The sequence below is a fragment of the Bacillus rossius genome (genome assembly GCF_032445375.1).
Source record: "Bacillus rossius redtenbacheri isolate Brsri chromosome 4 unlocalized genomic scaffold, Brsri_v3 Brsri_v3_scf4_2, whole genome shotgun sequence".
Taxonomy (NCBI): domain Eukaryota; kingdom Metazoa; phylum Arthropoda; class Insecta; order Phasmatodea; family Bacillidae; genus Bacillus; species Bacillus rossius.
The window spans coordinates 37148163-37163455 of NW_026962011.1; positions in this window are offsets into that span (position 1 = coordinate 37148163).

Genomic DNA, 15293 nt, shown 5'->3' on the forward strand with positions numbered 1-15293 from the left:
CATTATGTGCACGAGACAGAGCGACACATGCAAACTCTAGGAACAAACCGTAAAATAAAGATTACGGCAACCAGCAGATGAAAACAAGATGGTTAATGGCTGCAAATGAAAACAAAATAGTGGAATTCAAGATGGAAGCAGTTCTTGAATCCTATAGATCCTTTATAGAATCCAAGAAGGCGGAAATGACGTCATCTAATATGGCGCCGGGTCAAGGTCATCCAAGATGGTGAACGGGGTTAAGGTCACCAAGATGGCACCAGGCACCAGGCACCAGGCACCAGGCACCTCACCCCGAAGAAGGTGGCCAGGGTTAAGATCATCCAGGATGTCAGCCCGGGTAAAGGATTGTTTACAGATACATCATATACAAATTTCAGGACATTTTAACGACTTTTTAAAAACATTTTTTTCATCATAGGGTTATTTTATACAGGCGATTTGCAAATTGCGGCGCATAAATTTAATGGGTGGCAATGCCACTTCAAAAAGCGTAGGTTCAAATGGGGAGCTGAATTGTTGCCCCTTGGAAGGGCAACCCTTCAGGATTTTTCTGGCAATGGTTTGTTTGTACAGCGACTGGAAGGGCAGCCCATCCAATTTCTGAAAACATGTTTCTTTAAGTGTTTAAATAATCCTGAAAACTTGCCCCTTGGAAGGGCAGCCCATCAGGATTTTTCTGACACTAGTGTTTTTGAAAGATTGTCTGGATTGTTGCCCCTTGGATGTGCAGCCCTTCAGGATTTTTCTGACAGTGATTGGTTTGTAAAGCGACTGGAAGGGCAGCCCTTCCAGTATCTTAAAATTTGTGTACTTTCGTAATTTTATAATCCTGAATTGTTGCCCCTTGGAAGGGCAGCCCATCAGGATATCTTTAACAGTGGTGTTTTTGAAAGGTTGTCTGAATTGTTGCCCCTTAGAAGGGCAGCATTTCAGTCGCCCCAGTTCAAAAGCATTTTCCCTAGCAGGTGCTTGTGCTGCAAGGTCATGGCAGCAAGCGGGCAGCGCCGGGGCGATCACGTGACCCGGCTGCGGGTCCTCAACTACGCGGCGCTTCCAGGCCGCCGTCGCCGTCAAAACAAGAGGCGCGCTGACCCGGTTACCACTGTTGGGGCGGGCCACGGGGCGCTCCCCTTTCGCTGACGCGCAATAACCTCGTTCACCCCGACGACAGTTTTAGTTTCATGTGCAACTATTCAAGGCTCAGTCTCACGCGCCATCTCGATGTTTTCATTTCCTCGTCATTACTATCAATTAACGGTTATTTCTAAAATTGCAACACGATATCGCTTGCATTTGTTTTTCTGCCACAAATATTTTCAAGATAATAACCTAGTGTAATTCATGTGGTCCTTGTCAAAATACGGTTAATCACGTGCGTAACAATGTATGAATAGTGGTACATTACGCGCGTCCCAATCTCGGCGCAGCCATTTTGATTTCGTTTTCCTTTATTTTAACCAACAAAAAAAAAAAACTCCAGGAAAAATGCTGGAATAATCTCCCACGATAGCCCCATGAACCTGCACTTTCCCAGGGTTGTTCATGTGTTTCCGATTTTAGTGCCCTCGCTTGCCAAATAAAAAAAAGTGTAACCTATGTTTATTTTAAGTTGAAATTGAAGACTAATAATCACTTTCATCGACGTAAAATTCAGAAGATCCTATATGATGTTTTCCCTTATGATTTAGTCAGCTGCTGTGTCACATTAAAGACATTTTCACTTAATTACATCAGAACACAAATACCAAATAGGGTGGCGGGAATGGATGTATGTGTACGAATAATTTTATTATTTTCCTTGTGAGTTGAGCTGATGGAATGGGAAGGAAACAGGAAGGGATGTTAGTCTGATAAAAAATAGTAGCAACCAAGAGTTTACTTTTTTATTCAATGATAAATCTCTTCTGACAAAATATAAAAAGGGGTGAAGCACCATACACCATCATTCTGTTCTCTTGTAAATGCGGGTCTCTAGAACAGCATCAACCTACTTCGAGAAAACGGGCCACATATTAAGCTTAACTACTGGTACTTCACATTATGTTTATTGATATTCAGAACAACAATATAAAACGTTAATGTTTATATTGAAACCTGGAATGTAAAATATTCGTCCGGAGATAACGATATGTTTGATATGAGTGTAGTTCAACCGAAACTCCGGTTTAAGATTCTAAATTCCTGAGAGCAATTAGATACTCTTCGGTATGTCTTCAGTTGGATGTAAGCTAGTTAATGTAAGAAAGTCACGTTAAAATGTGTTCTTGAGGAAAAAAAATAATCATCTGATAACTGCAAGTCTTATTTAACAAGTAACTGGTCATCTTGTTAACCTTGACCTAGAATTATTTTTTAAGCCCATGTAACAATGTTATTATTAGTTCCTCTTGGAAATAAAAGAACAACTCTATATTTTTTTTCCTCGCTTTGAAATGATGTCATGGGTATAACAAACAACGAATTTTATCTCTTTAGTCTGCTAGGATGTTCTTATTTAAAATTCTATATTTTCTGTGACTTACAATGTGCCTAGCAGAAGCTTGTTGTCTTTAAGTGCAGGAGTAATCTACATACGTATATAAAATAAGATGTTGATATGTATTTGTGACGTTGATAAATTCAGACACCGTTTTACCGATCGTCATGAAAGTTGGCACATCGAAGTGTTTTTATATCAATTTTTTTTTTGTAAATCGCCGCTACATGGCGCCGCAGCGCATCAACTTGTAAACCGTTCAAACGATCTTGGTAAACAGAAAATCATGGGTCTTAGACACACAAACAGTAACTAACTGTGTCATTTCTTTATGTCCACCACACTGTCATATAGCACTATCCATTTTGCTTTAACTCGCGGACAATATATCACTCTGTGTTTAGCCCTTGCAACGCCGGGTACTGCAGCTAGTTTATTATAAAATCGAACATTATTTTATGAAAGAAAGTTATTCTAATACAATCATGTATATAGTCATAAAACTAGAATATTTAATTTTTTTTTATTATTCTTAAGGGTGGTTGGATGATGAGTTGAGACGGATTCTTCATTTCTGACCCAATGGTACAATCGACGCTCAGAACACTGGTTCCCAATTTTTTTTTTTGGCCAGGGAACCCTATGATCGACTTTTATTTTGGCGGAACTCCAGCTCCTTCAAAGAAAGTTATTTGACAATAATTGTGCCTGCTTTATATGACATTCGTCCTGACTCACGGAACCCCTGTGACCCCGCCACGGAACCCCGGGGTTCCGAGGAACACCTTTTGGGAACAGCTTGCTTATCTTGTGCCGAGCAATTAACTTCCATCGTAATTACTAAATTTTTTAACTCGATCATCTTCTTTAATGTTGGTCACACCGGCGAGGCAAAGACGTTTGAGTTTTATTTCGCCTTTGAAATCACATATGAGCACTTTTTTTTCCATGTATTTCTGTAAGAAAGTTTCAAACTGTAAAAAAAATAAAATTAAAAATAAATAAATACAGCATTTCCACATTGCAACAAAACACAGAATCTGCAGTTCACCGTAGGTAACCGAGTGTAAACAATGGACTGGTACGTTCTTTAAATGATTCATGCAACTGTTTTGTCATAGGAAACCTGCCGTGTTCTTTGGTATTGTCGTCGTTGTTTTGTCCACAATATCTGTTTATCTGCATCGTTGTGTTCGTATATTTGCTGCGTTGTCCAGTTTTTTTTGTCTACCTGCATTTACTGTAATTGTTGAAACTGTCTCATCGTACTGTGTTCGTATGTGCTGTTTTTTTTTTCATGACTAAATTTCTTCCACGGAATTCTTGTGCTGTCTGATTTTTAAGTTTGAATGTGTTCGTTTGGGCTGTCGTATCTGTGTTGTCCTTAATGCCTGTTTAGGTTCATTGTTGGGTTTATCTGTTTGACATCGGCTGATTTTGGATTGATCTTAATTTGCGTTCTTGAATTTTTTTTTCATGACAAACAGTGCATAACTGCAATGGCGCATGCCCAAGCAGTTGTATTAAATTAAAACTTGCCCATTGCGTTGCGTTGCTGTGGCCGAGTCCTCCGCGTACAACCGTGCAAGGACGTATCCAGGGGAGGGAGGCCTCAAGGGAGGCAACTGCCCCCCCCTTTCCCCCCCCCCCCACCCTTTTCCGATGTGTAAAATAAACTAAACAAAGAGCAAGGAGCAAGGTGTTGTAGTCAAAGAAAATTTGTAACCAATCCTCACCAACTATCGTTAAAAAAAAGTGTTTTTTTTTATTTTTTAAATTTTGTTCTTTCTTTTTATAACTGTTTATTATTGCATGTCACCACGGACCCTCGTCCCCCGTGAAAGAAGTTGAATTACAAAAAAATTCCCCTCCTTTTTTTTCTGTCCTTAGCTGGATACTTACGCTGTTGCTGTTGTATGTAAGACATAGGCTATCTCGCTTTCGAAGGGACAAAGGCTAGCTTCGTGGAACACGTCGCGACAAAGATAAACTGCCAGAGACAGTGCAGCTGGAACATTCTGGGCGATCCAAGGAAAAATCAAAAAAAAAAAATCATATAAGTATGGCTGTTTTTAATTAGCGAGTGTCAGATTACTGCGGCCGCTGATAACTCTCTGTTAATTACCACGATTAACAAATTCATCTCTGCTCGCATGGCAAGTTGCCAGCCTCCTGTTGTCATGCGTTTCGTTCGACACCTCCCCCCCCCCCTTCCTTTTTCACACAGGGGAAGCCATCCAAAAAAAACTCAATTCCTCCATAGTACTTCCACTTTTTTGTCGTTCGCTACTGGATGGTCAAAGGTCATACACGTTACTGTTACAATTTTTATCAGTATGTTTGTATTATATACATGAATGTATGATTGTATTATTAAATTTTTCTTCGAAAATTTTTTTAAAAATAATAGTTTGATGGTGAGGAAGAACCAAAAGTTATATATACATACATTATTGCTGAGATGTAGAGTAAATATTTCTGACTAAAAATGTGGTGGCATGATTTATTTTAAAGTAATTAGTTCTGTGTTTTAAGTACCAAATTAGTAAGTAAGATTTTTTAAAATTAAATTGACCTAAAATAAATTTCTACAAATATAGCTAAACCTTCAAATGTAAAATAGTATTGATACCAGTTAAGCAAAAAAAAAACTTTTTTTTTAATGGCACGGACGCACAGCTGAGCACGCATACACGCACAAAATAGAAACACAAAACTCACACGTGGGTACGAATATGCCCTTATTTAAAAGAGCTCAAATTATGCTGAACATTTTCTACAGATATGTCTTATTCCTAAGAGTTTCAATGGCACAAATAATTATAAAATGCCGTGTTAGGGGCTATAACTGGCCTTGAAAAAACCTTTGAATTGATGAACTACATATTTCTAAAGTATAATGTCTAAATATTTTATTAACTTAGTTACTCGTATCATGACATACTTTTTTTTTTTTTTTTCGTCTCAGGTAATTCCATCGTTTCTGTACGTGTGCATCTTACACACTTTTACTGGATCATGTATGATCATTTAAACGAGCCAACATACAACATAGTACACTGCAGCATGCCTATGAGAAATTACACCAGGGGTCCATTTCAGAAACGTGCAAGTTTGTAACTAACAAGTAAATGATTTCAAGTTTGTTAAAATATCCAGTTATAGGTGATTCACAAAAGCACTCTTGTAAACGTGTAATGGCAAGTGAATTTTTACAAGTGATTTATTCGTAGGCTACCAAACAACCGTGGGTTTATGACAACTGTATCTTACAAACATGTGGCTGACATGTTGCTTACTACTAATTTTCTACCTTCCTCAAAAGGTAATTAGGTTGCAATTACAAGTTTACTAATAATTTTCCTAGAACGATGTTGAGGTCTAGTTCTTCCTCTACTGTTTTAAAATCAAAAATAGCTAAATATTAATTTGAATTATTAACAAATTTACGCTGCACCTAAATACTAATATATGTTAAAATGTAATTAATTAAATGTGGTTATGTTGCCAAATGTTGTTAGTTACAAGCGTGCCAACTACTACACTTGTCACGCACACCCAAAACTTCTACTTGTTAGCGGCGGTTTTATAGGATCTATGTGGAACGCGTGTTCGAAACTACTTGTGATTTCAAGTGCTTATTTCTTACAGTTGTTGCCAACAAGACTGGTACCACTGTGAAACTTCGGGAAGGTTTCATTTCACAGACGAGAGAGCCACACCCGAAGTTCAGGCTCGCTTTTTTTTTTCCGTATCTTTAATGTAGCTATCTTAACCAAATCAACCGTCCACAATGTTTTAAAGTATTTATAATGTAGCTAACCTTACCTAATTGACCATTAGTATACTTTTATCAACACCGCCATATTTATTTACAATGAACAAAAAAAAAAAACCGAAGATGCACGATCGGGAGTTTGGCTCTCTCATCTGTGAAAAGAAGGCTTCCCCTGCGAAACGGGACACCTCGTGCTATTGGCTGAAAGCCTCCTGTGCGTGGCGCGCTGGAGCCAAAGCGAAGGCGACTGGAGCTGACTGCGTGTGGAATGAGGTGAGGTAGAAGGAAGAACCTCAGTGGTCACGCCCGCTCAAGTAGCGCAGACGCAACTCAGCTTACGAGCATCACTTATGCATACCTCCACGTAGTTCGGAGCCCAATCTCATCCCGAAGTTCGTAGCTATGCCACATAAAATCGTCACTTTTAAATTCACAGATAGAAATTGGTATATCTCCATGACTCAAATAGATCGAATTAATTAATATTCATTTTTTTTTACAAATTTTTTAACAATTATTTTTGGGGGGAGGAAATAATAACACCATAAATTCAGATGTCTTCGTATCAGCGTTCTTTTTAACTAGTGTTTTCTTTTTAACAATTCTGCATAGCATAGGACCTAGGCTAATAGAATCAGTCCAGGACAAGTGGTACTATAAATTAATTTTTTAAAATATAATTCAGGGAATTATACTTAATAACTTATCTTTTTGAGTTTGTGTAAGTATGAGTGTGGATGTGTATGCGTGTATGCTGAACAAAATGTTTATCTGCATGTGTCTATGTCATCTAAACCATGAATACTGAATACGCCACTGATTATACGACCGAGCGCTCGGACGTACGTATGAGTGGCTGGAATTGAAGTCAATATTAGAACGCATTACTGCTGTGTCCTACCTTAACCATTTTTAACAACAGCCATTCCGTCGTCCGTGTAATATTCCTAGCACTCGGTCAGCGTTTGATCACATGGACTCATAAAAATACAATCGAGATATGAAATATTATATCTACAACATGAAGATGAAGTGTTCAAAGTTCGGCGATTAGCCACATTATTGTGCATGGCCGGAGACGTTATTCATAATTGTTCCTTTTAAATCACATTTAACAGCAAATGTCGACCAAATTTTTTTTTCGGGATTTAATTAGTTTCAAAATAATAGATTCATCCTTTTTTGATAATACCATTAAATACCACGTGCTGTAAGCTATATCACTAACGTGGTTAGACAGCTGGAATCATGATGTTGATAAACCACAATCCAAAACTATTATATTGTTTCACGCTCCCAGATTTCATTTTGGAAATATTTATTTGTACGGAACCCACCAAAAGTATAAGAACCAAAGGTTAAACATCATCAGTAGACTTAAGATTAAAAATTTTTCGTTATAAACTTTAGGTAGGAATTACTTATTAATTTTAATTACTCTAAAATTATCAATTAATCCGTAATTAAATAATCAAGTAACTGTTCCCAATAATTCTTTAACAAGACAAAATTCAGATTCCTATTGAAATATTTGCTACGAAGGCGGTATTTTTTAGTAAATGGAGTTTTGATATTTATTTGTATTTTCAAACAAACATGTATCTAGTAAAAAATACCTCTTGCAAAATCGTTGTAATTTATTTTAAAACTAACCATAAGCATTCCAGAGAAAAATTTGTTATTACTCAAATTTGTTTTTTTATAAAATTTTCTAAATATGCGTCAAAAGGCAAAAAATAGTAGTATTAAAAATTTATTACGTTTAAGTAGTAATTTCTACTAGAACTTTAGAACCAAATATTATTATATGATCTTAAAACATTGGTGACAAATGTGTTTCACTCACTTATCTGAAATTTAGAAAGGAAATGTTGGTCTAATTCAAACGTATTCTGTACAAGATATGTTTAACATTTAGAATATTTAACTAGTGTGTTTTTTAACACAACGCTATAATATGTTTCTTTTAGCTCAATCTTTTTATTGAACTCTCTTAATAGAAAAGCACATCTACAACTGGCATTAACGCCCACTGAAGTAACAGTAAGCACTTGACATATTTTAAGGTTCGCTGTCACATGTCGAGTTGATTTCATTCTCTTATAACTACTATTAATTGTGGGATTTTCCTGTGCAGTTATTCCGATGGATCTCTTGCTTTTACTGTAGGGTCACAAATAAACTCACCAGACATTCAAAAAACGTTATTTTCTATCTGTAAAAGGTCACGTAAATGATCACAATTATGAACACTAGTATGCATTTCTACCGCTATTAGATAATATTTAGTAAACATCTGCTGAGAAAATCCTAGACGAAACATAATCCGCAACAAGATATTGGTATGAATTTACAGAAAAAGAACTTTAATAAATACTAATAACAAGAAATTTAGATAACCAACATGGGAGGGAGACCGAGCCTCAAGATGGTTTGGAACGCAATAAGTAGACAAAGCTAACAGGAGCACTCCCAGAAAACCCTGGAAGATATCATCAGCCTCAACCACTCACTACATATGTGAACACATTCATATTGACCCTGTTGGAATTTCCACCCGAACTTCAGTTTGGGAGACGATTTTTTTGACAACTACACATCTACGTCTTCGTGTACTAATGAAAGTTATCTAAGTATAAGTGACTAAAATAAATATTTAAACAAACGAAGTTTTAAAGATTTAAATAATTACAAAGAAAAATCCACGAAAACGAATTAGTCTTCTTTTTCCATATTATAATCGTATATTTCCAGGTAAGTTTTGCGGACTAAGTCATACTGGAATTAAGTAATTTTCTAGTAGTTTCAAACCATGATTAGCACACATTGTATTAATCATTTTGGATCCTATAAAATAAATATTTAGGCATAGAATTTTTTTCTTTTACAATCAGGAGCTTCAGTAACTATGTAAAAAATTGTAATGGGACTTGAAATCAAAAACTCAGACCTGTGAAAACAATTAATTTAAGTGTACAAAAAAAGCGGGTAATACATGCAATTTCATGTAAACATTTTTTAGTCATTTAAAGCCTATTCGACAGTAAAAAATGTTCTCTTCTTTTGCTCCTTATAAAGGAAAAGATATTGTCAAGAGACTAAACAAAATTATTAGGTCTCGTTGTCCGTAGAAGTACAAAAATTCCATTGTTAAAATAGTATAGAGCACAAGTGCACATTGAGCAAGTATACCAATACAAATGTAACAATTGTAATAGTTTAAAATACGTAAATCCTAGGAAGTTATTTGGTAGCATCTGAATATTAGTATATAATCCGCTCTCCTGCAAAATTGGACAATGTCGAGTTGGATATATCTGGTTAGCGATTTATTTTAGGTTTCCGAGTTCCTGCACAAGCAAAAAAAAAATGGCCAGGAGAAACAAGTGTCTAACGAGAGTTCCCAGCATTGGCCAGGAGAAACAAGTGTCTAACGAGAGTTCCCAGCATTGGCCAGGAGAAACAAGTGTCTGCCAATTGTTCCCAGCATTGGCCAGGAGAAACAAGTGCGTCTGCCGATTGTTCCCAGCATTGGCCAGGAGAAACAAGTGTCTGCCGATTGTTCCCAACATCGGCCAGGAGAAATAAGTGTCTGCCGAGAGTTCCCAGCATTAGCCAGGGGAAACAAGTGTTGCAGAGAGTTCCCAGTAAAAAACACCCACTCGAAGGCTTGCTAATCGACTCGGCGATAACCCAAGAGCTCGGCGGGGGAGTTGCTGAACTCTCTGGCCCTTGTTGCTGGGGGCGAGGCGTGTAGCGGGCTAGCAACAGTCCGTGCGCTGCCCTAAGGCGGGGATCAGACACATCAGCCAAATATTAAGAAAACAGGTTTTCTTATTTTTAAGACGGTTACAACATTTATTTCCTCTGTATCGATATGGAATTTTAGGACTGTTAAAAAGAAAAAGATATAATTTAAAATATTGAAAATAAAAAATTTCCTTTAGGCACAGTCTACATGCGTAGGAAGATTTTGAAGTACCTATTTCATCTGGAAATATTTTGGAAAATTCTATAAATTTCTGGAACATTTTCTTTACATAATGCCAAAACATATTTATGTTCTCTAATATTAAGAAATGATCGATTAAACAATTTCTCTTTTTCCGTGCAGCGAAAATATTATGAATGTTTTTTACTTAATCCATCCAGCATTGAATAACTTACTACGATTTTCTTATTATGTCAGCTAAGATAGTTATTAAATTTTTTTGACCTGCTAACATTATTTTTCATCCCCTGCACTAATAAAAATTTGTGATCATAGCAATTTGCTTTCCACCAAGGTTTAAAAAATTATTAGGATGGTTTGAAAAAAAAAAAATCAAACGAATTTGATCCTAAGGAATTTTTTTTTTATTTCAACCCCTTTTTTTACGGTTATATTTCGTTTAGTCAAAAATTGTTTCAGTCAAAGTTTTATATGAAGTTTAGGCTTTATAAATTCTAACGGCTTATAGTATATCTCTTTAAAAAAAAAGTCATGATTTTTTTTTTACTCTCAAACCTTGTTAATTCTATCCTTTGCAGTAATGGTTGATTAGATAAAAATTATTTTAACAATAGTTTTAGTCAATATTAAGAAAGTTAAAAAAAATAATGGATTCGATAGTGTACATGGTAGGGAAGTTTTATTTATTTACTTATTCCAACCCCAGAGTTGTTCAACCCCTTGCAATAATAGTTTGTATTATCAACAATTGAGTTAGACAAACGTTTTAGATACAAATTATAGGATATAAAAACAATTTGCATGGATTTGATGGTGTGACTACTGAGGGGCTATGAATTTATTTTTTGTATTTTAACTTCTCTTTATCCACCCTTTGCAGTGGTTTGTTGTAGTTTCAGACAAAAGTTTTAAATAGTATTTGTAGGGTTTATAAACAATTTCAAATTATTTGATAATGTACCTACTAAGGGAGTTATGCATTTTGTCATTCAACCCATGTTTATTCCACCTCTCACATTAATGGTAGGTCGTATAAAAAATATTTCAGATCAAAGTTGTAGAAAATAATTTGTGGTTTTACAATAAATCTGAACGAATTTAATAATGCAGGTACATGATATGGAAATTATGATATTTTTTTAATTCTTGCCCTTTTTTTTCAACCCCCTGCATCGATGGCTCATCATATCAAAAATTGTTTCAGACAAAAGTTTCATATAAAAATTATAAGATTTACAAACAGTTTAAACAGATTCGATGGGGTGCCTATGAAAGGAATTATTATTTTTTGTTCTACAAACTTTTTTTAAAACCCCTTGCAATTATGGTTGGTCACATCAAAAATTAAATTAAACAAAAGTTTTTCTTTATATTACTCCTACGAGTTATAAAAAAATACAATCGGATGTGATATTCGTATATTATAGGAGTTGTAGCAATTTTTCTGTTTTCCTATTTCTACCCCTTTGGTCGGATATTGCCCATTAACGAACTCGACCGAGATTTTCCATTCCTATATTTTAAGTATCAGTTTGGGTGTGATTTGTGAAAAATTACGGCAGTTATCGTGTGCATAAAAAATCTGATATACATAATTATGTTTATATAAACTTTTGAGTTGACGATGGTTTTGGAGGTATATGGACCATGAAAAAAAAAACACTATATAAACATTTTCCGGTAGTCGCACCATGGTAATGACTACAATAACGAGTATTTCTTCTAATTTACCTAAAAAGCATCTGGGCTTTGAAAAATGTATTAGTTGCAACGGTGACCTTGTATCGCTTTCGGAAGCTTAGCTATGACTGGCAAAGTAACTGCTTATTTTCAATTTTTAGGCATGATTGCAAGTTTAATTCATAATTTTAATTCTTAATTTTATTTTACTTTCTTTTTTGTTGTGACTTACTTCTTAGTGTATTTTTTTATTTGATTCATTGAAGAGAATGTTTATTCGCGTGAATAGGTAGAGCCAAAGATTATTAGAATAGCAAATACTAGTTTTTTTTTGTTCCGTATTAGGTTTCAGGAAGCCTATTCCAAGTATCAAATATGATTTACTCTATTTCAGGCGTTTGGTTTTTCCGCACGGTGAGTTGTAGAGCCGCGAAGGGTAGGAAAGAGTCGACCCCTGCCCTAATGGAACTGTCATTCTCACGTGTCGGAGCTTCGTACGACGTCTGCCAAAAATGCAAAACCCCGTCAAAGAAAAGAAAGTTGACTATCAATTCATATAAAATGTTTTAATATTTATTAATAACTATAAATAAATGTTTAAGTATCACAAAATTCATCACAAAAAAAACCCTCGTCTAATTACTATCAAATATTCTGCACCTAAATTGTTTTTATTTTCAGTCAAACACGGGGTTCATAACTAATAAAACTAAACGTGTTTAAATTAATTAATAATATTATTTAGTCGAAGGATGCAAAAACTTACTCTTTTTTGGATATATTTTCCGGAGCAATAGACTGGAATTCTGTACTAAACTGTAATATATATATATATATATATATATATATATATATATATATATATATATACACACACACACACACACACTTTTGCCAAACCAAACCCAAAATATTTCTCAAGTCTCATGTATTATACATCAATGCAAATAAATGTGTAAATTTTTAAGTTAAGTGATTACTATTCTCTTTTGACTGTTTTTATATGGCTGAGTTGTAAAAAATTACACTACATAGATATTTTGAAAATCATAGATACTTTTCTAAGTTTTAGGTATAATAATTAGGTATAATAATTATGATATCAGGAAATATTGTGTACTTTCATGTTAGATATTTTAATTTTAACGGTGTTTGCTTTTTTAAATACAAGAAAAAAATTGTAAGATTTGGTGGTCTTTCATGCAGTTCATGGCTCGCTCGCTTCATTGCTGATTATTAGTATCAAAATATTAAAAATCAATTAAATATAAATGTACAATTTTCTTTCCTCAAGCAAAATAATTTCATAAATTTCAATGTGTAGCTAAATGCTTGAGCTCTAAAAGTCTCATAAAATAATTATATATTGGTTAATTGCCCTCCTTCACAAAATCCTGGCTGCAGCCTCGGTGGCCCTTGTGTGATAATAACGCCACTAATGCGAAATGACCAACATGACCGAGCCTTAGGCACATGCTCGTGTCAGGGCCAATATAAATCCCGCTGCAGACGTCGGAGGAGGCTGTCCGGAGATGTCATTGGCTGGGCGGAACAGCCGGAGGCGTGGTCCGTAGATGTCCTGGCCGCAGGACCGCTGTGTTATGCGGGTTGCATGTACGTGTATAATACGCATTTAAAGAATCTGTGTTTTCAAAAAGCATTATTTCCTGGTTAAATAATGAAACGTGCCTGCATCTTTGAAATACTGGCTCTTACATAAAAAAAAAGCCGCAAGCTCTCACACAAAGTGGTTACTCCACTCACTGCAGAGGAGGAAACTGGCTAATTCTATAGTAAATCACAATCTATCAACTAAACCTAGGACACCGGCGCGCGCGCACACACACACACACACACACACCTACACACACACACACACACACACACGTGATCCTCCTTCACGACAACGCACGTCCTCATACCGCTGCCGTGCCAAAAAGGAGATCCAAGATTTCCGTTGGGAATTTTCGGACCAACCTCCAAATGTACCCGACCTTGCACCGGTGGACCACGGTTTGAAAACGACGAGGAACTTAAGACTGCCGTTGTCAACAGGCGGCGAACTTCCATGCAGAGGGGTAAAATAAACTGGTACAGTGTCACGAAATGAGCTTAGAACTGAATGGAGATTTTGTGGAAAAGTGACGTAGATATGTGGTAAACTAAAAAGTTGGTTGTCTGTAAAGTCGGTTTACGGACGATAGTTTAACGTGAAAACATCATGACAAAACATTGATGAAATGATTGCATACTTTTATGAATAAAATTGAATCATTTATATTTTAATAATAAAAGAATAAATACTTGAAATTATATTAGTAATCAGGTTTCAAAAATGCAAGAATAATTAACCTTTATTGCCTAAATTGTTGTTGTAATAAGCAATGAAAACCACATTAACTGTTCACTTCACTTTATAAACAGTCGACGAAACAGTTCACGTGTAGATGTAAGTTGTGTGCTGCCGCTGTCTTTCTTCTCCTCGGACGCGTAGGCCAATCGAGTGGAAAAGAGATAGATGCGGCGCAAGCGTACAATGAGCGCAACGGGACACTGCGTAACGGGACACTGCGTAACGGGACACAGCGTAACGGAACAATGTGCGTAACGGGACACTTTTTCGTGTGTGCAGCCGGCGTTCATCGATTTATTAGACGTTGTCACGTCAAAAATGTCAATAAAAACCTTAGCTGATTCTAATTACCAAACGAGCATTTCTTTATGAATATGCCTAACGTATTCATTAAGTCTTTTACCTGACCGATGGCTATGAAAAAATAGTTTTATCGATACATGCCTCACTTTGCTACACGTCTCTCACCCGCAGACAGCAAGTGAGGGCTAGGAGAGACAGGAATTGTGGAGAACTGCGCTGTCAAGTCTTCGGAATGGACGGTGAACTATAGACCGGCGAGACGTAAGACTGAAGGTCGCGGCTAGGATGAAGTCCTATCGCAATGACGAATCGAAATAAACTGCCAAATAACAACTACAAGAAGATTATTTTTTTTTTTCGTTCTTCGCGCAAGAGACGAACGTGGCGGATTTGGCCACTCGTCCCGCTTCTTGCATACCCCTCACTCCACCCTTCCCTCGGCGCACTGACTTCCTTGGCGAGCAAACATCCGGTAGCTCGAATACAACCTCTATGGGTTTCCCTCGTGAGTTTCTCGGTGGCTCTTCTCGTAGAGGATGTAATCTAGCTACAGGATGTTTGCTCTTTTATTATATACATTATACCTAGTATAAAACAAAGTCACTTCCCGCTGTCTGTCTGTCCCTATGTATGCTTAGATCTTTAAAACTACGCAACGGATTTTGATGCGGTATTTTTATAATAGATAGAATGCTTCAAGAGGAAGGTGTATATGTATAATACATGCATAATATACTGATAATTGAAT